Here is a 24328-nt window from a genome sequence, read left to right on the forward strand (position 1 = left end):
CCCTGCGGTGGGGAAAGTGCTGTCGGGATACTTGGGTCTTTGTGGGAAAATAGAGTGGGTGCCCCGGGTGGACGGAGCCCAGGCCCGTGTTAGAGACCGTCCGAAGGGAGAAGGGTGTGCACAGTGAAGACGGGAGAGTGTCACCAGCCATGTCACCCGGCCGTGCCCGGGAGTCTTGCTGGGTTCCTCCTCTCTCTCCTCCATCAGCTTCTGTTCAGACCTCCTTCCCTGCTAAGAACGCACTTTGCTTGTTACACTAGGGTGAATAGTTTCCCTCCAAATTCCTGCCCACCCAGAGCCTCCAAACGTGACTGTATTTGGAAATGGGGTCCTTGCAGAAGTAACTTAGATGAGACCCCACTGGAGCGGGGTGGGCCCTGAGCCCAGTGACTGGGGTCCTGATAAGAAGGGGAGGGGCACACAGAGGAGACCCAGAGGCTGAGGCCAGGGGACAACGGAAGCAGGTTGGACGGGCGCGTCTACAAGCCAAGGACCGCCAGCATCTGGGAGAGGCAGGAAGGCCCCTCCCCTGGAGCCTCCGGAGGAGGGAGTGTGGCCCTGGGGACACCTGGATAGACTTGCGCCCCAGGCTGTGAGGGGATAGATGTGTGTCGTTGGAAGCCCCAGCTTGTGGCCCTTGCCTGCACCAGCCTGGCCTGTTGCAGAGGCCGAGCTGTCACGGGCACTCTCTCCTGGGTCGGCGCCTCTACCAGGAACCCAGTTTCTTCCCGGCATGTGGCCGTTACTGAACTAGATTGTGCCGAACCCCTGACCCCGATGCGAGGGGCAGGCGGTGAGGCCAGCCCGACCTACTCTTCCTCAGTGACATGCACTCCCAACGCCACCCCCCAACCCCGTCCTGTTAGAAAGACTTGCTGGAGGTCCTCCATCGAGCATTCGCCCAAGTGGGATCGCAGAGTGTTCGGTGGTGTGTGCTGGGAGGGGGCTGCCCTGTTCCCGGGGTCCGAGGCCGGTGGCCTGGGCTGGTCACACCACGTGGGTAGGTGAGTATCGGTACCATCCCGCCCGGCAGGCCGAGTCGGCCCTCCATCTTTGTCAGGGGAGGGGCAGCTTGGTTAGAACCTGTTGTTTGATATCCTTGGACGCCGGGTCCGATTCGCTCCGTGTTGGATAGAAGACGCTGCCCCACCTTTGCCGTGTCATAGAGTCAGAGATGGCCTTGCCAGGGGCTTACTGGAGCGGGGAGGATGGTGAAACCATGAGATCGGGGGTGAAGCACGTGCTGGGGGGAGGTGGGCAGGGAGGTAACCCGCAAACCACATGCTCTGCCCCGGCCCCTGCCCTTCCTGGGAAAGGCGTGCTGGACCCAGGACTCGGGCTTTGGACCTTGTCTTCTCTTCCTGCCCTGAATTGTGGAGGCTGATGTAGTGATCACCTCAGCTAATTCAAAGCCAGCCCTGGGGTAACAAAACTCAAAGTTACCTGCTGGGCAGGAGCCCACAGAGTAATTTAATCCAGTTCAAACAGCACTTTTGGAGTGCCTGTGACATTCCAGGGCTCGCTAGGCCTGGGGAATCCCAACACGGACAAGAGACTTGTCCTCGGTCCTCCAGGAGCTCACAGTCTAGTGAGGGGATGACACACATGCCAAGAAGTCTTATGCACTGTCACCATGCTTTAGAGTGAGACGTCGTAGAAAAGATGAAAGAACAATCAGTATTGGCCGGGATTGTGTGCCGGGGAGCTTCAGAGAGAACCACAAAAAGGAGGTGACACTTGAGAAGGGTTTGGGGGGATGTGTAGGAGTTTTCCAGGCCAACCTGGAGGACATCATCTTTGGAAACAGAAAACAAAACATGCAGGGGCAGGGAGGCTGGAAAATGCTGGGCCAGTGGTTGGTGTGCTGTTTGGGCGTGGTGGTGGCTGAAGGAGGTGAGGCCTGAATGTCAGCTTGGGGTCACGTGAAGAGAGGCCTGCATTCCAGCGGAGGGAGTTGGAGTTGATCCCAAGGTGGTGAGGAAGTGCGCAAGTTGGAGAGTGACACACGGTCAGGTGGGCAGCCCCAGCGTGGAGGGGTGAGGGCATGCGGGCATCTGGATCCCAGCTCTGACCCGGGTGGGAAGCTCCGAGGTCTGGGCCAGCACTGAACCCTGCGCAGAGCAGGCCAGGGTGTGAGAGCTGGTCTGGGTTTGCTGATGCCTGTCCCTGGGATTGAGGGAGGAGGAGCCTAGCCAGGCAGTCACAGGGGCGCATGGGAGGGACCACATAATGACAGGCTGATCACAACTTGGACTTGTCCCTTAGCAGGTATGAAATCAGGTACCTCTGAAGATGGACACATAGGACACTGGGCACCGGGGTGGGAAAGGAGGCAAACACGCCACCCACCCCGAGGCCACGGCCAAAGCCAGGATGCGCCTCTGGGCCCGCCCCCTGCCCTCTCTGTCGCTCTCCTGATGTACAATCCTGCAGCGTCTGGGAGCGGAGAGAGCTGAGGCTGAACCATGGAGCCACGCTTCGGGTCCTAGTCAGGGCTCTGCGGGCTGCAAAACAAACTGACTCTAGTAGGAAGCCAGACGCGCTCCTGAACCCATGGGCAGACAGCCCTGGGGGGCGAGCACCGTGGCATGCGGGCGGGGGCTTGGAGAGTGGGGTGGGACCTGTCCGCTGTCTCTCCCTCCTCAAACGGCTGCTTCTCCCTCTTCCCGTTGGGGGACTAACTCTTCCCCCGCTGGCCCCCGCATCTGGGCGCTCTTGGCCTGCTCCGCAGATGCCCCGTCCAACACGGCAGCCTTGGACCAAGTGTCCATGTCATGGAGCAGCTCAGGGACTCGCTCGGCCAGCTTCTCCAGACCTAGTTCCAGGTGGCAGGAAAGAGACTATGACACACTCACCGAGGGCCAGTGTCCAGGCCTGGCACAGCCAGCTGTGGCCAGATGGGCAGGGTCCTGTAGCGTGTGCTCACTCGGCTAGAGCCCTCCTTGGTGGAGTGGGGGGGGCATTCCCATCGAGGGGAAAGGACTGGAGAATATCGCGTGCATCTCCGCTGGACTTAGGCATGGACCTGGAGAGCTCCAAGCCTCAGTTTCTTGTCTGTGAAGACAGGGATGGGTATTTAGAACTCCCTCTTGGGGGGCTGATGGAGGAAAATGAGATACTCTGTTAAAGCATCAACACGGTGAAAAGCACTTGGAATCCCCTGCATGTCATGTCGGTTTTCTGTCACAGTCCTCCCAACAGTGTACCGTCCCAGCAGGAGATATTGGGCTGGCCACAAAGTTCGTAAGACCCGAAAGAACTTTTTTGGCCAACCCAATACAAGCACGGGGTACTCAGGTAGCCCACCTTTGCCCCCTACCAGTTTGCCGTATGGCCTCAGGGCTTTCAGTGCTTCTTGTCGTTGTACCAGCTGCCCTGCGAGCCTCATGGCTTTGCTAGAAAGGGCCAGTGAACCAAAGCTCAATAGTCCCAGGCTCACAGTAAGCCCCTGATGTGTGTGTGCGCGTGTGTATTTTTTTAATAAATGAGTGAATGAAAGGTAAGGCATTTTTGTACTATTTTCCACTCAGATAAATAGGAAAATAACTTTGAGGTCAAGTCTAAGCAGAACTTTTTCCACCTGGATTCTTAGAATTTGGGGACTTTGAGATAATCTAATACAAATCTTTCATCTGTCAGAGGTGCGGCTTACAGGGAAGAGAGAGGGGAAACCCACGTTTATTGAGCACTTACTACGTGCCAGGTCCCAGGCCAACCACCTCCCGAACATATTCTCTTGTAAGGGGCTGACATCACCCCTTGTCAGCCCCTTAAAAAGGGGGGTATCACTGGGTCTGCATACCTGGGAAACTGAAACCAAAAAGGTTGAAACCCCGCTGACTTAGAAAGTAGCAATTCTGGAAGTCAGAAAGCCGGGCTGTTCTATATCTACAAATGTTATTTCCCAGCTTTTTTTTTTTTTCAAGCACTCAGCCGCTTTACCTTTCTTTGCTTTGCCGGCGTTTCCTAGAAAATATCGCACAGTAAAAATCAACATGTGATGAGAGGCATCTTAGAGATATCCAGCCCCAAAGCCCCCATCATCTCCTCACGGGAACTCACCTGCCGCCTGCTGCCTCCAAGTGTGTTTTCCAAGGTGACTGATTTAGGTGCGCTGAGAATTACATCTCTATCTTCCCTGTGAAAGGCCACTGCCCCTGTCATCCGGCTCACACACTCCCATATTTCTCAAGTCAGGAACCAAAGTGACCTGTACCGTATCAAGTTTATCTTCTTCATATTTCATGGATTCTCTTTCTGATGGAGCCAGGACGGAGTGGCTGGCTGGGGATTACGGTAGCATTGCCGCGAGGAGGAATACTATCGCGGCGAAGCCTGCTTTAGTGAGATTTGTGGCACAAACAGGGGTGCGGGCCCCAAAAGGGTCTAAAAGGCTTTGGCCAGAAAGCGCTGATGGTGATGTGGAAAAAACAGGGTTTCAGTCCACGGCTCGCTTACACCCCCGCGGGGGTTTTCCTCTTTTTTCCGCTCTGATCTTACTTAAAAGGAAAAAACAAAATGATGCTATCTTTAAACGAGAGGATGCTGAGCTGGAAGGGACGTTATAGATTAAATGTCACGTCCTGAGAACCGCCTTCACTGCACCCGACCCCATCCCTCTGGCCAGTCCCCTCTTCCTTTCTCGTGCGTGCGTGTGTGTGTGTGTGTGTGTGTGTGTGTGTGTGTGCACGCACGCGCGCATTGCCTGCCACCCCTGCTGCAAGGGGGGCCCCTCCCCAAGTGTGGAGCCTGGCTGGCTGGTTCCTGCAGGGGCTGGAGGTGGATGCTCAAGGGGCGTTTTTGTCTTGTTTTGTTTCGTTTTTTAACATAAGAGCCCTGAGACTGCTAGCTTTTTTGTTTGTTTTAAGGTTTCTTTTGATGTGGACCATTTTTAAAGTCTTTATTGAATTTGTTCCAGTGTTGCTTCTGTTTTGTGTTTTGGCCGCGAGGCATCTTAACTCCCCGACCAGGGATCGAACCCACATCCCCTTCATTGGAAGGCGAAGTCTTAACCACTGGACTGCGGACTGCCAGGCAAGTCCCTCAGGGGACATTTGCTGAATGAATGAGTGAGCGAGAGCGATGCAGGGCTCTGGCCCCAGGCAGGACCTCCCTGGGGGCACAGGCTCCCGAGGGTCCTGCCAGAAACCCGCATACCCTCATTCCCTTTCCGGGGGTCCTCACAGCCCTCCTGAGCCTACCTGCAGTCCTGATCTCCAGGTGAGACCTGTTTGCCCCTTTTATTGCCGTGGACAGCCAGGTCCCACTGTTGCATGTTCCAGGTTACGGGGAACACGGCTGCTTTGGGCAGGACGGGCTCTGGGCAGAGCACCAGGGTCATCCCAGCCCGGAGCCTTGGGGGCTGCCCCCCTGACTTCCCCATCACCCGGGGCTCCAGCCTGGCCCTGCAGAGACCCCTTCATCCACAGCAGGCTGGTTCTGCGGACCTCTTCACCACACAGCCTCCTGTCAGCCTCCTGAGCCCGACGGGAAGCCAGCCGCCTCCTGCGTCTCTTCCATTAAACGTCCCAGCACTCTCTTTACTTTTCCTCACCATGGAAAACACGAGAGGGGAGACAGGGGTCATGGGGTCGGCTGGCCTCCGGGTCCTACTCATCAGGCCTTGGTGTGGACACAGCAGTGGAGGTGGGGAGCTGGGGCTCCAGGGCTGGCTTCTCCGGGGAGGACGGTTGCCATGGGGACGGCTTGTGAGGTGGAGGGAGAGGAGGGAGGCGCCGCTGGGAGGGAGCCTGCCCTGGACTCAGGGGAGCTGGCTTGGGTAAGGCCCGGAGGTGGAGGACGAGATGCTGGCTTGAGAGCCTGGGAACTGGAAGAGACAGGAGTGAGGCTCGGAGCTGGGCGTCAGGCGGCTCCGGACCTGGACTGGGGTGTGGCCGCTCGCCCCCGGGAGTTCCTTAAACCCAGCCAGCACCCACAGCCCCGTCACCATTGCCTGCATCACGGTCACCATGCTGGCCGCTGTCCGATAGCTCGTGCCGGGTACCAGGCACCGCGAGGCCCATCGAGGTCACCGTCATCACCGCCTTGGATCCCCACTCGCGGGAAGAAACACCTCTTTCCTGTTCCATTGAATCGCTTGGAGCTCTGCGTGCCCGTAACAGCAGGGTCTCCAGCATCCTTGAGGCTTTTTCCGAATGTTCTCCTCAGCGGTTGAAAACGAGCCGTGTCCCGGCTGAGGGACCCTCAACAGGCTGCCCTGAGTCCACGCAGGCCTGCAGGGCGGCTGGGGGCAGAGGGTCTTCCAGACCCAGCTCCTCCTCCGGGCCCCCCGGGCCCCAGGCAGGGTCACCAGAATGGAGCCCCTTTTCTCACGAGGGGGTCCCATTTGGGGCACCTGGGGCTGAGCCATCCCCTCCTGTCCCAGCTGAGACCCCCACCCCGATAACTTTGAGCCTGGGTCAGTGTCCTGGGTCTGCTGTAACAAGTTACCACAAACTGGGGCCTTAAATGAACAGACTTCTCTCTAGGTCTGGAGGCCAGACCTCTAAAATCGAGGTGTCAGCAGGGCCGTGCTTCCTCCGAAGGCTCTAGTGGAGGATCCTTCCTTACTTCTTCCGCTTCTGGTGGCCCCAGGCATTCCTTGGCTTGTGGCCACACCACTCTAGTCTCTGCCTCCATCTTCACAGGCCTCCTCCTTGTGCGTCTGTGTGTCCTGTTTTCTGCCTCTTTGTGAGAACACTTGTCACTGGGTTTAAGACCCACTCAGATAATCCAGGATGATCTTGTCGTGAGATGCTTAACTTGCTTATACCTGCAAAGACCTTTTTTCCCAAATAAGGTCACATGAACAGTGCTGGGGGTTAGGATACAGACGTATCTTTTGGAGGTCACTATTCAACCCCCTACAAATCCCGAAGGGAAGAGGCTGAGGTTACAACCCCTCCCTGTCCAGGATGCTCCCTGGCCCCAGTGTTACCCCTCTTCTGTCTCCCCAAGGGCCTGCTCAGAGGGCTAGAAGCCCCATTGCCCTCCCCTCCCAGGTGGGGTTGGATGGCTCACCCTCCACGTGTGTGCACGAGAGGCCTCGGTGTGACCCTTCCCCGAACAAAGGAGCCCGTGACATCAGAAGGACCTTCACTTGTGTGTCCAGCTGCCCCATTTGTCAGGGGAAGGGATGGAAGCTAGAGGGGCTGTGACGTGCCCAGGATCCCCATGGGGAGAGGCAGAGCATGGTCTTGAACCTGAGACCCTCGCCTCTTGTCCAGGCTGCCCGAAAATCACCGCCAGCATTGACACTTGGGTGGTGGCTTGTTGGCCATGATCTAAATCGTGTGGGAAAATTTGAAAATGGAGCTGTTAAAATTCTCTCTCTCCGGGCTTCCCTCGTGGCGCAGTGGTTGGGGGTCCGCCTGCCGATGCAGGGGGCGTGGGTTCGTGCCCCGGTCTGGGAGGATCCCACGTGCCGTGGAGCGGCTGGGCTGGTGAGCCATGGCCGCTGAGCCTGCGCGTCCGGAGCCTGTGCTCCGCAGCGGGAGAGGCCACAACAGTGAGAGGCCCGCGTACCGCAAAAAAAAAAAAAAAAAAAAAAAAAAAAAAAAATTCTCTCTCTCCCGCCTGTGTTGGAGAGACCAAGCAGCATTCCGCTGGCCTCTGCCCTTCCTGCCGTCTGGGGATTAGAGCCTGCAGGGAGACCGCGTATTAATATCCGCTTCCAGGAGACTCAGTGTGATGGTCCGGCCCCATTTCAGGAGCTCAGAGCCGCCTTGGAGGGGCTCAGCTCCCCGCCCCAGCCCCATGCTGCCTGGCCACCTACCTCTGCGCTTCTCTTTCCCTCAATTAAGTCCCAGCAGCTGTGGCATCGAGCGACGCCGGCTGTGTGCTCTCCGAGTCTTAATTAGGGGTCACGCGAATGGTAGTATTTCCTAGGCTTGCCGCGATTCTATTAAAATTCCTCGTTGTAGACATCAGGCACGGCCCGATTCCACCCAGGGACAAAGGAGAAAGAATCCAGGGCAGAGAGGCTTGCTCACGGGCGAGTTCTGAGCCTTCCTCCCCAGAAGTTTAGCCTAGAGGGGGTGAGGGTTTTCGGCAGTGAAGATCATTCAGCTCGTCTGGTGCCTGGACTTTGTGCCGGGAGAGATGCTGAAATGAAGGCAGTCTCAGCGACCGCGTGGTGATCAGTTAGTGACTTCTGCCGTAGACTCAGGAAGAGGGCTATGGGGTTCGTGCGCCATCTATTTACCTTTGTGGCCAAGTCCTTCGGGTTTGGCCCCCTGGTTTACTGTCACCAAGGGAGTGTTTCCAGCCCCGCCAGAGCTCTCCAAGACCCACAGTGGTGGCCACAGCTGTGCAGTCTTCGGGAGGGTCCCACAGCTAGGGTCCAGAGTGGGTCGTGGGGCTCTGATTGGGGCCCCGTGGGTCAGCTTCAGTCTCAGAGTTTGGGAAATCAGGTTGGAAAGAAGGGGCAGTTGTCCCCACGTGCCCTGTTCCCCCCCCGCCATGTGATATAGACGCCCTCACCTATGCAGGCCCCCAGACCCACTCTGGTGTAGACCCGGCCTCCTGCAGCCCGTCTGCCCGATTTCCCCGGTGTCCCCCCACCCGTTATACAGCACCTCCCAGACCTCCCTGCCTCGGGCTCCACAGCCCCTGAGACTCACAGGACACGGGTGGCCCCTCGTTTACAGGCTCAGCGAAGGCGTTCCCAAACTTAGCTTTGGCTGTTCATTGCTCAGGGATCCAATACCGAGAGACAAATGTTGGGTGAAAGGAAAGATCGCTTTATTGAGGAAGCCGGCAGTCCTGGCAAGAAAGTGGACTCACGTCCCAAAGAACCAACTCCCCATTGCTGACAAGGCCAAGAGCTTTTAAAGGGGAGTTTCAGGGGTGCACACGCGGAGGAGGGCATCTACATGCAGAAACAGCACAGTCAGCTCTGACAGTCATCTTGAAATTTGCTGGTGGTGGTCTGATCAGTATCGTCTCGATTGTTTTAAGTACAGTTAATCTTTAGTTCCTGGGTCGGTTTGTTCCCGTTTTCTTGAGGCCAGTTCTCGGCATTGTGCCTGCTTCTGTCATGGCTACAGTCTGGTCAGCGTGTAGTTAACTTCTTCCACCTGATGGGGGTTTTAATATCTACCAGACAGCTCATAGGACATGGCTCAGAATATTATCTAGAGCCCTTGAGGAGGAACTAAAGGTCCTTGTTTTATGGCTAAACTTATTATTTTTTCTTGTTCGACTATTTTCCTTTGCTTCTGCATTTTCTCACTTCTCTGATTAAATTTATTCTTTGGCTAAAGTTTCTCCATAAACAAGAGGCAGGTGGAGGACATGGTCGGGGGCAGGTCTGTCCTGGGAAGGGCCCATAGAGCCCTGCTCCTTTTACAAAGGGACCACCAGTGGCACCCACGTCACTGCCACTTCATGTCAAAGCATCACACCCTGTTTGTGGACGTGTAATCAGTCCTGACTGCTGCCCGTTCTTCTGTCTTCTGAGAACCTAGGAGATGAGAGGAGACCCTTGCACCTTAGAGCCTTGCAGAGTAGTTGCTATTCTGACACCAGTTCTGATGTGTGGGTTCTTTCCAGCACCAAACAGTTCTCAACACCAACTGGGTATCCTACAGTCTAGCTCAGTTCTGACCCTGTCTACCTGGAGAGCGCGTCAGACCCCACAGGGGGAGGGCTGAGACCCACAAGACTGCCCCCTGCTCCCCACTTCAGACACCAGCTTCTGACCGACGAGTTACAGATCAGGAGTTCCACACACCCGCTCCTTGGGTTTGAGTAATTTGCTGGAATGGCTCACAGAACTTAGAGAAATGTTTTACTTACTAGATCACCAGTTTATTATAAAGGGTAGAACTCAGGAGTGGCCAGATGGAAGAGACACACACAAGGCCTGGGGAAGGGGCCCGAGCTGCCATGCCCCCCGGGCACCACTAGCCCTGCACCTCTGCAGGTTCGCCAACTGGAAGCTCTTAGGACACTGTCCTTTTGGGGTTTTTATAGAGACTTCCTCACACAGGAATGATTGATCAAATCATTGGCCGTTGGCCGATTGATTCAACCTCCAGCCCCTCTCTGCTCCCAGGAGGGAGTAGCTTGGGTTGGGGGGACTGAAAGTTCCAACCCTCCAATCACATGTCATCTCCACTGGCTAGCAACTCCCATCCTTAGGTGACCTAGGGTCTTTCCAAAAGTCACCTCATTGACATAACAAAAAACAGAGTTACGACTCTGTCATGTGGGAAATTCCCAGGGTTTTAGGAGCCCTGTGCCAGGAATGGAGGGAGAATATATATTCCTCATTATACATCACAAGCTGACGTCAGTTCGTAAAGTTGCCGCATAGATGAGCACAGAATTCCATGGTTAAAACATGCTGGGCAGGTAGGTCCACCTCTGTCTTCCCACAGGCCCATACTTACTTTCAGGGTAAATGGTCACTGGGTCACTGGCTTCTTTCATGTAGCCATGCATTTCTCATTCATTCATTCAGTAATTATTTGAAATCATTGCAGAGGCAGGAGAGAAGGAGCCTCAAACTCCTGCAGTGCTGGAGCCGGAAGCCGTCTTTCGGGACCGTGCAGCTCCTTGATTTTCTCTCCAGTAGCCGGTCGGCAGGGGTGTGTTGCCTGGAGTCCTGCACTCAGGTTGCCTCCCTGAATTTGCCCTTCCAGACACTGCTGTTTCTTTTTTTTTCCTTTGTATTTTTATGTTTTATTTTTTTTGGTTTTTTTGTTTTGTTTTTTGTGGTACGCGGGCCTCTCACTGTTGTGGCCTCTCCCGTTGCGGAGCACAGGCTCCGGACGCGCAGGCTCAGCGGCCATGGCTCCCGGGCCCAGCCGCTCCGCGGCACGTGGGATATTCCCGGACCGGGGCACGAACCTGCGTCCCCTGCATCGGCAGGCGGACTCTCAACCACTGTGCCACCAGGGAAGCCCTCTTTGTATTTTTAATTGCAGTATAGTTGATTTACAATGTTGTGTTCATTTCTGCTGTACAGAAAAGTGCTTCAGTTACATATATATATACATTTTTAAAAAAATTCCTTCCCATTATGGTTTATCACAAGATGCTGAGTATCGTTCCCTGTGCTCTACAGTAGGACCTCGTTCTTTATCCATTCTCTATATAATAGCTTGCATCTGCTAATCCCAAACTCCCACACCATCCCTCCCCCACCCCCTCCCCCTTGGTAACCCTAATTAACTGAGATTGACACCTATGTGCGATCTGACTACCATGACCAGCCAGAACACACTTTTTAAATCTTAATTCCTAGTTTAGAATATTCATACAATTGACTAAAACGCCTTCTCTTAAAAATCGAACAAGTGACGACGATGTTAAAGTCTTCAACGTGTCTTAACTTTTTAAAATTAATTTTTATCGGAGTAGCGTTGCTTTACAGAGTTGTGTTGGTTTCTGCTGTACAGCAAAGTGAATCAGCTCTACGTACACATATATCCACTCTTTTGGGGTTTCCTTCCCACTTAGGTCACCACAGAGCATTGGGTAGAGTTCCCTGAGCTCTGCAGCAGGTTCTCATTCATTATCTATCTTTTACATAGTAGTGTGTCTATCGGGCGCTGCTATTTCTAAGCACCCTCATTTCAGGAGCCCCTGTTGCCGATCACTGCAGCTCTCCAGGCAGCGTTACGATTTCGGAGGGTCTTACACACGTGGGAATTCTTTCTCAAGACGTCGCCTTCCTCCTGGCGGCAGACAATCCTCACGACGTGTCGCCGGCCCCCCTGGACCCCGCCCATGGTGTCCTGTGGTGGAGTTGGTGTTGAGAACCCTGTTATTTCAGATTTGAACATTCTGTCTGTACACAGAAAGTGAGGCATGGAGTTTCAGAATCAAAATAATCACGCGTGGTTTGGATCAATGCCCCATCTCTGACGTTCAGAGTCTGTGTTTGGGGAAACACAGGCGCCCCATCAAAGCCCAGTGAAAAACCTTCCTCTTCAGGGAAGCACGTGTTAGTTGTTCCCCTGCTCGGGCGCTCGAGCCCTCAGAAGTCCCGCTGGTAAGTGCGTGGACTGGGCAGGGTGAGCCCGGCCAGGGCTCTTGAGCCTCGGGGAGGGGGTGAGAGGGGTAGGGGCAGTGTGAAGGGGCGGTGAGCGCCAGGCACAGCAGGGCACGATGCAAGGGGGCAAGATCGGGCCCCGGGAGGGCAGATCGAGGGGGTCCCGGAGCCCAGACCCGCAAGGGCCACACTCGGGCAGCAGGGGTGGGGCAGAGAGGGGCTGTGAGCCCGAGACTGAGCTGGGGAAGGGGTGCTGACCACTGCCGGACTCTGCGGAAGGACCTGCAGTTCTCCACACTGGTTATTCATTCTCTGGGCCCTGCCTGCCTGGGGGTCCCGGAAGCTGGGCCGGCCTCCCCTCACTGTGGAAACGACGGTTTCCCTTCTGATTCTGTGTGGGGAACCCGACTCAGCTCAGGGCCGGGTGAGGGCCCACGTGCGTGTCCCTCTGCCCGGCCTGGGCAGTGCAGGGCCAGTATAGGGGGCGAGACTTTCACGGGCAGCCCTCCTCCTGGGACGGGCAGAGCCCAGGGGTGCCCTCTGAGGAGGCCGCAGAGCTCGCTTGCAGGAATGCCCCTGCCCCCCGGGTTGGCCTTCTAACGCATCCATCCTAGGGGCCATGCTGGTATCTCTGGACAGCCACTGGCGGGGGACCAGCCTCAGAGCCACTGCAGCCCAGAGAACCCAGCTTAGAGACTGCCTTTCCCTAGAAGAGGCAGGGGGCATGCCCAGCGGGAGTGGGGATGGCAAACATGCAGAGGAAAGACAGACAGACAGCTCCATGAGCATCACAGCCCCTGGAGCTCGCTTCCTTCCACACCCTACCCATCTGCCCGCCCCGTCGGAGGGATCCAGTGAAATGGGAGACAGGCTGCGTGTCCCCTTCCTTACCAGCTGCCCGTCCTCCCCTTCCAGCCCGTCCTCACTGTGCCGCCTTTCTTGACAGTGAATCCTTTCACTGGTTTCCCTCTGCCCTCCTGTGGGTACAAACCAAATCCTCCCCCCAAGCTCTCCAGCTCCCCAATTCTGAGTTCCTCCCATATCCTGAACCCCCTCGACGTCCTCTGAGCACACAATGCTGGCTTTCTTTTCCAGACCTCAGCACATGCTGTTCCCTATACCCTCTTGCCTGAGTAACCTGTACTCACCATCCAGTCCTGCGTGGATATCCTGTCCCCCAGGAGGCTGTCCGTGGGGCTGGGTGGCCCCCGAGGCTGTGTTAGTGTGGGCCACCCTCGCCTCTGCTCCTACAGCAGCTCTGTACCCTGGTCACAAGGTTTCCTGCACTTGACCGTGAATCATACCTGCAGCTTCTGTCCCCGGGTCCCTATGAGAGCACGTCCTCCCTGAGAGCAGACACAGCAGCTGTACTTTGCACGTTGGTGTCCCCAGATACCCAGGCGCTGGCACAGGGTGTGGCATACATAAGTGCTCATCTCATGCTTGTTGACTGAATTAATGCAGAGGGATTGCTGTGATTAAGACCTATTTGGATTTGACTCTTCCTGATACTAACTGTGTGACCTTGGGCACATCACCTAACCTCTCTGAGCTCGCGTGTTTGCATCTGTAAAAGGAACCCTCCTTTGGCAATAGCAGGTGGTGTTTATTAAGCATTTATTAAGTCCTTGTGCCACATGCTCCTCTGAGCCCTTTCTGCATGCTCGGTAACTCATCTATGCTCCACAACCATCATCCGGGTCAGCAGTGTTACTGTTATCCCTGTTCGTCGGATAAGGTTAGGGAGGCCAGGGAGACCCAGCTGGCTCAGGGGCCCACAGGCCAAGGGCAGTGGGCTTGGAGATTGTGCGTGGGCTCTTGGACTGTAATCCAGCCTCAGTGCCGTGCTTTCGCTTGCCCAGATAAGATGCTGGATACAGCGGAAACTACTAGGAATCTGTCTCTACTTGGACCTGCAGTGATTCAGGCCCCAGGGTGTCTTGCGTCCACGCAGCAGGAGGACTTGGGAGTGAAGCAAGGCTGGGCTCGAATGGTCACCTACTTCTCTCCAACCGTGTGACCCTGTAAGTCTCCACGCTTCCCTGAGACTCAGTTTCGTCATCTGTAAAATGGGGCCCCTCATGTCTTGCTCCAGGTCTGAGTGCCCACCGGGTATGCCCGGCATGTCGTTTGGGCTCCGTAGATGTTACTTCTTATCCCCTTCACATGCAAACACACTGCCCTGCACTCGTGTCTTTTAAAGTTAATCTTCTCCCAGGTCAGGGGTGGGGCTGCAGTCAGCTGAGGTCTGGGGGGAAGGACTTCCAGGCTGGCATTGGCCTCCATGACCTGCTTCCTAGCGGGACTGGCACGGCAGGTCTGGGCCAGGTCTTTGTCGGGCTGTGGCCTCCTCCAGCTTTCTCTGAGGCTGCCCACTTCGGCCACCCTTTCCTCCCTTCTGGTGCCCTCCCTGGCTCCAGCTATCACTGGGATGTGCCCACTGACCCTGGAGAGGTGGCCCGGCTTGGTGTTCGGACTTCCCCAGACCCAAGCCCAGGACTTGCTCTAGTCCTGCCCTGTTGGGAGCCTGGGCGAGTCACTGCTCCTCTTGGAAGCTCAGGATCTTCTTCTGTAAAGCAGGAATGACTGGGCTGGCCTGGCCTTTCACACAGGAGAGGTGGTGTGTGTGGATGCATCCCAGGCACTGGAAAGTGGGGGGCCCTGGTGACCACAATGGCGTACCCACCCTGCAGGGCACCTCCTCCACTTCTGATGCTGACAAAGGAAACAGGCTTCAGAAGGATGGTGGATGCTGTGGGCAGTACCCTTCCCTGAGCCCCTAGTCTGTGCCAAGCACTGTCCAAAAGTGATCATGTTTTAGCCCTGGCAGTGGCCCCTTGAGGAGTCGGGGAAGGGCACTCTCGTTTGCTGAGAACCTAGGGCACGCTAAGCCCTGAAGTGTGCCCCCTACCTTCAGCCTCAAGGCAGTCTCACGAGGCTGTGCTGCGATGGAGCCCCATTGGCAGTGGGAACTCAGAGAGGGTGTGCGACTTGCCCCAGGTCACACAGCTGCCTCGCTGCAGAACTGGGAATCAGATCGTGGTCTGTCTGGCTCCAGTGCGGCGCTAGCCCCAGGACCCCAGGCTGCCTGCTCTGGCCGTGCTGTTAATGATGTGAGATGGTCTCCTGCTTCCTTTGAGGTTCCTGAGTGCAGTCAGCCAGCACACGCAGCTGCTTAGCATCTAGAAGAAACAGAAGAAGAGAGGAGGCTGCCCTCACTGTGCTGGGAGCGGAGAGAGCCCAGAGCACCCGCCCTGCACATACGCTCCAGGCGCCGGGCCTCGCAGCCCGCCCACAGTGGTTTGGGAAAGGCCCTCCCCCTCCCCTTACCAGTATCACACACGATTGCACGGGGTGGACCCAACAGGCTGGAATCGAAAATGCAGAAAATGAGAAGCACAGGCCTTGGAAGTCAGGACAGGCAGGCGTGGGGCCGTGAGGGGAGAGCTGGGCACGTTCCGGGATTGCCTTTCAAATGTCCTCCTTAATCTACATAAGCGGGCAGATTCTGTCCCAACCAGCTGCGTGTCCTTCGGCAGCTCTCCCCTGCTCTCTGGGCCTCAGTTTCCTCATCTATTAAATGGGAACAGCAGCTGTCGTGAGGTCGTGCTGTCCCGGCACAGGTGGCACCCGTGAAGATTCCCTCCTTGATATCCCCACCCACCCAAGCCTCAGTATCCCCTGTTCACCTTGGAAATAAATACTTGCCCCGAGGACCATCTGGCTCGTGGCATCTCTCGGCAGGAGGGCCTGGCGGATCGCGGACGTCAACCGCCTCATTGTGCGGATGGGAAACTGAGGCTCAGGAGAGAGGGGAGTGGCCTCTGGTGTCTGCAGTCCTGATGCCTGGGCCCAGGCTCTGGCTCCACAGGAGCCCTTTGCACTTGACTCTCTGCTTCCTTATCTGAGCTGCATGGCAACCCTGTGAAGGAGTTTCAGACCGAAGGACCCAGGAAAGAAACTGAGACCCAGAGGGCGTGGGCCCTTTACTAGGGTCACCCAGTGAATCAGGGCATCACTGAGCTCAGAACTTTGATGTATGATTGTAAAGCAGCCGGTGCGGCGTCTGGCGCAAAGAGGTCCTTAGTAGCGGCGGCTCCCCTTACCTTCCCCCAACACGTCATACCAGCAGTATCATCACCACCGTCATCACCATCACCACCGTCATCGTCACCATCATCACTACCCTAGCCTGCAAAGAACGTCCTCTTCTCCCTGTCGCTCAGATAAGACACCCAAAGCTCAGAGAAATGAGGCGCTTGCCCAGGCCGCCCAGGGAGTAGGGAGTGAGGATTCCCATCTGGGTCTGACTCCCTTCCCGCTGCACCACCCTGCCCCCAGGAATTAGAACTTTCTGGAAAGCTATTGGGACCCTCCCCACCCCTTCCCTGACCCCCGACTCGGGGCAGCAAGCCAGTGGAGCTCCACAGAGACGCTGTAAAATTAGCAACTTAATTTTGGTTGTCAGGAAATCAGTTGAGGGAAAAATGTTTTCAAGAGATTCCTTTTCTTACAAACCAGCGTGATAAAAATAAAGAGAAAGGCCTAGTTGCAGGGAGAAAGGACGTTTTCTAAATTTATAACAGGGATTCATTATTCATGGGCCACATTTGAAAAGGCCAAAGCCACAGAAAGGAAGTGGGCGTGAGTGGAAGGGCCGCAGCTGAAAAGGGGGCCTCGACAGGGAGCCCGGCAGAGGGACGTGGCCACGGGGAGGGACCTGCTGATCAGGGAAGGGGGCCGAGGGGCTGTGGACGTCCCATGGCTCAAACACAGCTGAGCTCTATCAGAGAGGCCAGGGCTGCCGCCCGTCAGTGCCAGGCTCGGCACCTCGGTGCCCAGTACCTGCTCATCGGCTTGGATTGTGCAGTTACCTGCACGCAGTAGGAGGGCCAGATAAGGTGGGGGCCCTTATCGTTACACACGCGACCTCATTTACTGCAAGCATCAACACTGTGAATGACTGTCGGCGTTCTGTAGAAGACGACACTGAGGGTCAGAGTGGTGGAGAGACAGCAGCATCACGTGGCTGGTTTCAGTGGCTAAGGCCTCAGGCTTGAGGATGCCACATCCCACTGTCTTTCCCCGCCCTGCCGTGCTCTGACATGCCTTCTTCCTTTGGTCAGGCTGTTTGTCCCTGTAGGATGGAGAGAAAGGAGGATAGGGAAGGCCTGCTGTACCTCTCACCCAGCCCTGCCTCCCATGAGGAGGGTCTTTTTCCAGTCCTCCCCACAGTGCTATTGTCAGATGAGGAGACAGAAGGTCTGGAAGGTCCAGGACTTGCCCAGGGCTGTGCAACTTCGTCAACCGGAGCTCCTCCCTTTGCCGGGCTCTGGCTCACACTGAGTGGAGGTCAAGGCCATCTTGCTGCCCTTCGTGCCAGGAGCATCCCAGCTCCTCAGCAAGAGCCTGACCCCGGTGGCTCGTTGCCTGGCTGGCTCCCAGCTGAGGGTCACAAAAGTCACACCATCACCTCCAAAGAATCCCACCTTGGATCTCTCCATTAGTTCACAGTCACCGTCCCCGCCACAGTGAGGGTGCGCTCTGTGCCGGACCCCGCACTTGGGAACTGAGACATTTCATTCCCACGTGACCCACGGAGGCAGGTGCTTCCGTGGTCCCACCGCACAGAGCGGATCGTGAGGGGGAGCAACTTGCCCCAGGTCACGGCCTAGTGGAACAGCCAGGTCCGGACCCCATACAGGCTTCCCTGCTCATCCGAAGTGGAGCCTGTCTACGAAACCTTTCCTAAGCCACGATGGCATAAAGTGAGATAACACTTACCTTAGGACGCGTCTCGCTGACGGATGCACGTTGAGATAAAGCACAGGGGCTCGCAGACGCGGTTCTCAGCGCTGGCGGCTGGCCGCTGAGCTGCTGAGTGCAGTTGCCGGGGAAGGGGCTTGGGGGTGCCGCCCTCGCTGCTTGGGGGGTGCACTGCCTCTCTAACAGCTAGCTGCAAACACATGTTGAAGGTCATTTTCTCTTTTCACCTTTTTTTCCGTAAAAATGAAAATCAACTTCTTTCGGTTCGCGAAAACAGGTACTCATGTAGATCTTTTGTAAACGCGGAGTGGCATACAACAGACTTTTAGAATCGGGAGACCTGTTCTGTCGTCTGTCCAGAAAATTCCTTGCCATGAAATACAGAAGCCAGAGGGCCGCCAGGAACTTTGTAAAAATGGCAGATAAATGCGCGTGGGAGGAACAGTTTTGAGAGATGGTTTTCTGCTGTGGTTCCCGCCTGGCCTGGGCGATGCGTGGATTAAGACAGGGAGGTGGGGGGGTGCCCTGGATTGTTCTAGCAGGGGACAGCCTGGGGTGGACAGCCAGCCATCGCCGCCCTCCTGGAATCCTGGTTTTCAGTGGGACCTTTGTGTAGTTTGACCATCCGGCTTTCGGGCATCGGGCTGGCGCTAGTGGCCAGGACTAAAGGCGAGGCTCGCGGGGCACTGTGGCTTGGACGTTTTCCTCCACGGCAGATATGCCAAAACCGAGCACAGGGCAAGGCAGCAGACTCCTCTGCAGCCCGGCATCCCCGCCTACAAAGGGGACCTTTTTGTTGTCTGACTGTGTCTCTATGCCTTGAGACTGAAGGAATCTGGAGGTGTATTTTCCCTTCTTCCTCTTTCTCTCTTTTTCAAGTACATCTCGACCAGGGAGATCCTCCGCTGCTAAGACACAATTAAGTTTCTCAAGTTAATTATGCACCTGACAGCAGGGTTAGTGATTTTCTTAATTTCCACTGTAATTACGTGGGAAGAACAGTCACCCCTGATCTCCCAGGAAGGAAGCATGGGCTCCAGGAGTGAACATGGGCGTCTGAGGAGCCTGAAATCTGTCTGTGGACTCGAGACAGACGCTTGGCCCAAATGCGCCAAGTGTGTCCTTGCTCCGGCCCTCGGGAGGCAGCCCGGAGTAGCTGGGGTTGTCCTTGTCCCACATCGTGAGGAGCACCGTCAGAGGTGAGGAGACGGCCTGTAGGCCGGCTCTGGCTCTCGAGGTCTAACTGTCCATCAAAACAAGGAATGTGTGAGCTTAGAACCAGAGGGGCTTCCCAGGGAAAAGTTTCTTGGGAGGTCAGAACAAGGCTTGCAGGGCTCAGCAAACCATACCTAGCACCTCTGTCTGAGGATGACTGCTCCCTGGTTGGGGAAGAGGATCCTGTGGTCATAGTGATCCCCATGAGGCTGATCAACAATTCTGAACCCTGAGCTGGTTAGCAGTCTCTGTTCTCAAAGGGATAATTTGTGTGAATGCAAATGAAAGCTGTCAAAATGTGGAAATGGGATGGCCGGGGGTGTGATCAGAATAGTTACTACCCTTTAAAGAGGAGCTGTGTGGACTCAGTTGGTCTGTCTGTGTCCCCCACTGGCAGCCTTTCTTACTTCTCCTCTTTGGTGACAGCGCCCATGATCACCTCGTCCCTCCCCCATGACTCCCGCTTACAGGTCTGTCTCCCCTCTGGCACCCACCACCTTGAGGGCAGGGAGCACAGGTGAGGTGCAGAGAATGGAAATGACTTGCCCAAGGCCACTCGGCCGGAAGGAGTAAAGCTGGAATTTGAAGCCATGTTACCGATGTGATCCTTGTACTCAGATTCGCTGTGCAGGAGAAAGCGAGGCTGGCCCTTCCCTCTGAGGCAGCCCATGGATACGCTTTGCTGCAAGGTTTATTTCTTCAGCCTCGGCAACCGAGAGAGAAAAGAATATTAGAAAACCATTCGATTAGCAGTGACCCATGGGAAGCACAACCTACTTAAATGCTATTTCATGTTTTTAAAAGGAATCTGCCTACTTCTTTATCTCCCAGTGCATTAACTGGACAAGTTCCACCCGATTTTATATTTTAAAATTAAACAGCTGAGCAGAGAGGCTCTGCCCATAATAGCATCCTGGCATTTAGATCATAGGCCTTTCTCTGTACGTGAGCCCAGAGTCAGCTGAGGGTTTGGGGAGTCAAAAACTAATCATAAATTTTTTTTAAAAATGTATGTTTTACATAAACTGATATATATTATCTTTGTCATCTTTTCAGAAGCCCCAAATAGGAAAACTATTCCTTCATAGAACAAGGAAATCCAAACTCAATGGGGGAAAAAGATGCACAGACATGTCTCTCATATTCAGGGCCTTGGGATTCCTGGCCTATTGAAAGAAAGCAGTGAGACGACTTGCTTAGAAATCAAGTAACAGTTTTGGGTACAAATGTTATTATCTTTCAGAAATACAAAGTTGGTGGTCGCTTTGACTTACATCTAGTCCACACAGATTCCTCAGTCCTAACCACAAGAAGATGAGGTGGAGACATAGATACCGATACAGATATAGATGATACAGACACAGACACAGACACAGATACACATTCAGTAACATGGAGATGGGTAGAGACGGAGGTACAGGGAGAGATACAGATGCAGATGGAGATGGAGTCGGAGATGCAGATGGGCATAGATGCAGGTACAGATACAGATGGCAATGACCGTGTGTTCTCCAGGGACTGACACAGGCCCAAGCCCAGAAGAGGTGCTCAGGCAGCATTCTTTGAACTCAGCAGACTGACCTGACCCCTGGCTGGCTGGGTATCATATTTCAATATTTCTCCTTTTAAACTCCCCCGAGTACCATAGCTAGAGGCCCGGTGCAAGGGGCTTCTCGGCTGCCATGGGGGATGGCGCTGAGGCCCCTCAGAAGCTTGTTCTGAGGCCCTAGAAGAGAGAGGCTTCCCTTTGCCGGCCCCTCCCCGCTGACTCGGAACTGTGTGGTGTTCCCCCCATCCCCCAGGCCCTGGGCAGAGAGAAAGAGCTGGTGCTGTTACCAGCTTCTGCCACTGGCCTTGAGCCCTTGCAGACCTCCCCTTGGTTCTGCTTGGGTTATCTCACTGCCGCCCAAGTGCCAGGGCTGAGGGTCAGGGCCTCATTGCAGTGCAGCCTGTCGAGGTCTCGGCCTAAGCTCTCTGGAGCCCAGCCATCAGGTTGGAGCTGGGAACGACGGGGTGGGGGGAGGGGGGGTCCTGGCTCCTGCTCGAGGCTCTTTTTACCGCATGTGCTGTTGAAGTAGCTGTTCAGTTATTCGTCAACATAAATTCAAACCCACATGCGTTCGGTGAACCGAGAGCCCAGTGCAGAACCCGGCGTGTTTTCAAGTGGTTTTGACACTCAGCTCAGTTCTTCTCTCGTTCCTGTGACTTTGTTGAGGGTACAGAGTCGAAGGCTCAGAGACGTATTGATATTAGGTATCTATCGGGTGCTGGGATTGCACTAAGTCCTTTGACATAAATCAATTTATTTCACTTTAGTACTAATCCTTGTTCATTTTATAAACTAGGCAACCAAACTCGGAGAGGTGAAGTCACTGCTACCATCATTCAGTTAACAAGTGGCTGTGCTGGGATTTGAACCCACACCCTTCCGACAACTCCCGGCCCCGGGGCCGGTGACCTGTGGGGTCCTGACCATCAGGGACCGGGAGAGACCAGTGGTGAGAAGGAAAGGCCTGGGGCCGTCTGATGGGCCTGGGACTCAGGCTCTTCTGGCAACCTGTTGTACAGGCTCCTTCTAGAAGTGGAGAAATTCCACCCCAGAGCCAATCAAAGGATCAAAACCCTGGCCTCTCGCCTGTAAAGCAGAGGAAACAGGGTCCACCCAGGCAGGAATCGGGAGTAAAAGTGGGAACCGGAGTCCTGATTATGGTTCCCATGGCAAAAACTGGATGAATCGACGAATATTACGGAAACTTTAAGGTGAGAAATTGATGAACAGCTTTCCCTCCGCTGAGACCTACTTAATTTTAAAAGAAAGTATGATTGCATCAGCAGGCCAGACGACTTTCCGTGAAAGGTGTGCAGGGAATCCAACGTCGCGGCGGGGCGTGAGAGCTGCCATTTATCCCGCCTGCCCGGGGCCAGGCACTGACCTGGCGCCGGTCCACAGTGAATTGTCTCATCAGCCGCCTCCCCGTAAACAGGCCACATCTACCCCGTGTGCCCGTGAAGACAGCTTGGTCCACCAGGAGGGACCCTAGCCACCCTGCCCCACGCTGGACCTAGGTCTGGCCCCTTCTCTTCGGAAGTCTCAGCCTCTTCCTGTCCCTCCATGGCTCAGACCCTGTAGCACTGCTGTCCTCAGAATCTCCCCACCCATTTCATGCTAGTTCCCAAAGGCAGCTCCTGGCCCTGCCATGGGACGACCCACTCTTCCCCTCCCCTGCTCACCTGACTGACCCCCAGGCTGGCACGCCACCCTCCCTTCTGCACTGCCACCTAGGCTGTCCCTGACCAGGCGCAGGACACTTGAACGGTCTGTGTAGACCAGCCCACTTTGCTGGGGTTGCAGAGAGGAAGAAAAAGTCCTCCACGGAAGCAGTCAGCGCCCAGAGCTTGGCACGTGAAGTCATCTCTCCCAGCAGGTGCACGGTGAGGGGTTAGCCGCAGGCTGCTTGAGTGAGAAGCCCGGTTCTGCTGTGCGACCTTCATGAGCGAATGAACCTCGAGAGCCTCAGTTTTCTCATAGGAAAAATAGGCTGATTGCTGAACAGCCCTCCCGGAACTAGAGTGAGGGTTCGGTGGTGGTGCGTGAACGGCACTTAGAATAGAGGTGCCGGGGAACGTTATGAACCCCTGAGTCCTCTCTGCTTCCATTTCCCCGTCTGTAAAATCGAGGTGACAGCGCCTAACTCCCCGAGTTGTTGCCAGGATGCGAGGCAAAGGAAACAGTCACGCAGCGCCCAGCTAAGGGTTAAATCCCCACTCTCTATTCAGGCGTTAATTTTCAGGGGAGGCTGCTGGGAGCCAGGAGGGACAATCGGGGACAGCCCGGGGGCTACATCTGCTGTCAGCCATGGTGACTTACTTGCCTGAACCTCAGGAAGCAGCGTGTGGGAAAAGGAACTTTTTAAAATCTGAATAAACTGCTTGCACCAAAGCGCAGGAGGCTGCTATGGTCTGAGCCTAATGAGGCCTGACGATGTCAACAGTGGACGCCGTGGCCGGTGGTAAATATTGGCATCCAGCTGCGTTTGGCATGGTTGTATTTGCTCCTGTTGAGGGGGGGGGATTAACTCCCTGTTTCCCACGGCAAGGGATTTGTATTTTTCCACTTGGAAGTTTCCAGAAGCTGCAGACAGAATTGTTTTACCCGTGCGTCCGTCCATCCATCCATTCATTCACTCCTCAGCGGACATTCCTGAGATCTTAGTCTGTTAGGGCAGCAAGATGACCAGTGGTGAGAGGGAGCTACAACCGGCTGTGTGTCCCGGGCTGGTCATTTCCCTCTCTGAGCCTCAATGCTCCTACCTCTAAAGGGTGAGTCCTTATTTCTGACCTCGTAGGGCTGCTGGGAGGTGTGAATGGAACAACATCGATAAAGTGCATGGAATGTGCATGTCGTAGGAGCTTCGTAAACTCATCTGAGGCTTGGTGTGGCCAGGGAGGGCTTCCTGGTGTGGTCAGGGAGGGCTTCCTGGAGGAGCAAAGCCTGAGACAGATCTTACGAGGTAGATGGACACTTGTTCCTTAATACCTAGGTAGAAAACGAGCAGTACAAGAGCCGTAGATTGAAAACTACATTAATCTACTGTATCGAGAGTTTAGGAATATTTCCTCCGCATTAGCTGGTTTTTACTTGAACCAATGAAAGCACCAGCATCTAATTGTCCAAAACCCCTCAGATTCCGTGATAATTGGCAGGAGGTTGTGACTATTAGAATTAAGTGTGTTTCTGAGCATTTCTGGCTTAATCAAAGGTTGTGGCATTTTAAACCCAACATTTATTTAACCACAGGCTTAGATGTTTTACTGTACACAAATGAATGTGGATAAAATTCTCTTTAAAGTTTATGTGGAAGGCTAACTAGTCAAGAATAGCAAAATTTTCTGAAAATAGAAAACGATATCAAAGAAAGGGAACTCGTTTAGAAGCTGTTAAAACTTACCATAAATTAGCTGCCTTCAGAAATATTCCATCAGTGGGTGAATGAGCACCCCTGAAATAGACTCCAATGGACATACTCACACTGACAGACGAGAATTAACAAGGAAGGTAGTTTATCGAGTCAGTGGGGAAAAATGTCACCGGCCCATTTGGCATTTCCAATGGGGGGAAACTTTGTGCCCTGTTTTTGGCGAGGGACTAGGTAGGAACATGGGGTAGTGTGTCCAGATTGAAGCCATGTGTCCCCAAAAACTTCAGACACATCAGTGAAATTAAAGTAGGAAAATCCAAATATTGTAAGGATTTGGAGAAGATTGTAAGGAAGACACTGTAAAGAAATACTGGAAGGAAAGGAGAATACATACATTTAATCAAGACAGGAAACCCAGAATTTGTAA

General features: G+C 54.8%; 1 protein-coding gene and 1 long non-coding RNA gene across 2 annotated transcripts in view; one reads left to right on the plus strand and one right to left on the minus strand.

Moving 5' to 3' along the window:
• SORCS2 (sortilin related VPS10 domain containing receptor 2) overlaps nt 1-24328 on the plus strand; it is a 476773-nt gene that overhangs the window by 244978 nt on the left and 207467 nt on the right. The window lies entirely within an intron of this gene.
• Nucleotides 2232-4234, minus strand: LOC132425618 (uncharacterized). The gene is made up of 3 exons (XR_009519471.1): nt 4063-4234; nt 2856-3054; nt 2232-2504 (listed from the first exon to the last, which is right to left on the minus strand). It is a non-coding gene; the product is annotated as an uncharacterized lncRNA (long non-coding RNA).

The sequence above is a fragment of the Delphinus delphis genome, chromosome 5, assembly GCF_949987515.2.
Source record: "Delphinus delphis chromosome 5, mDelDel1.2, whole genome shotgun sequence".
NCBI classification, from domain to species: Eukaryota; Metazoa; Chordata; class Mammalia; order Artiodactyla; family Delphinidae; genus Delphinus; species Delphinus delphis.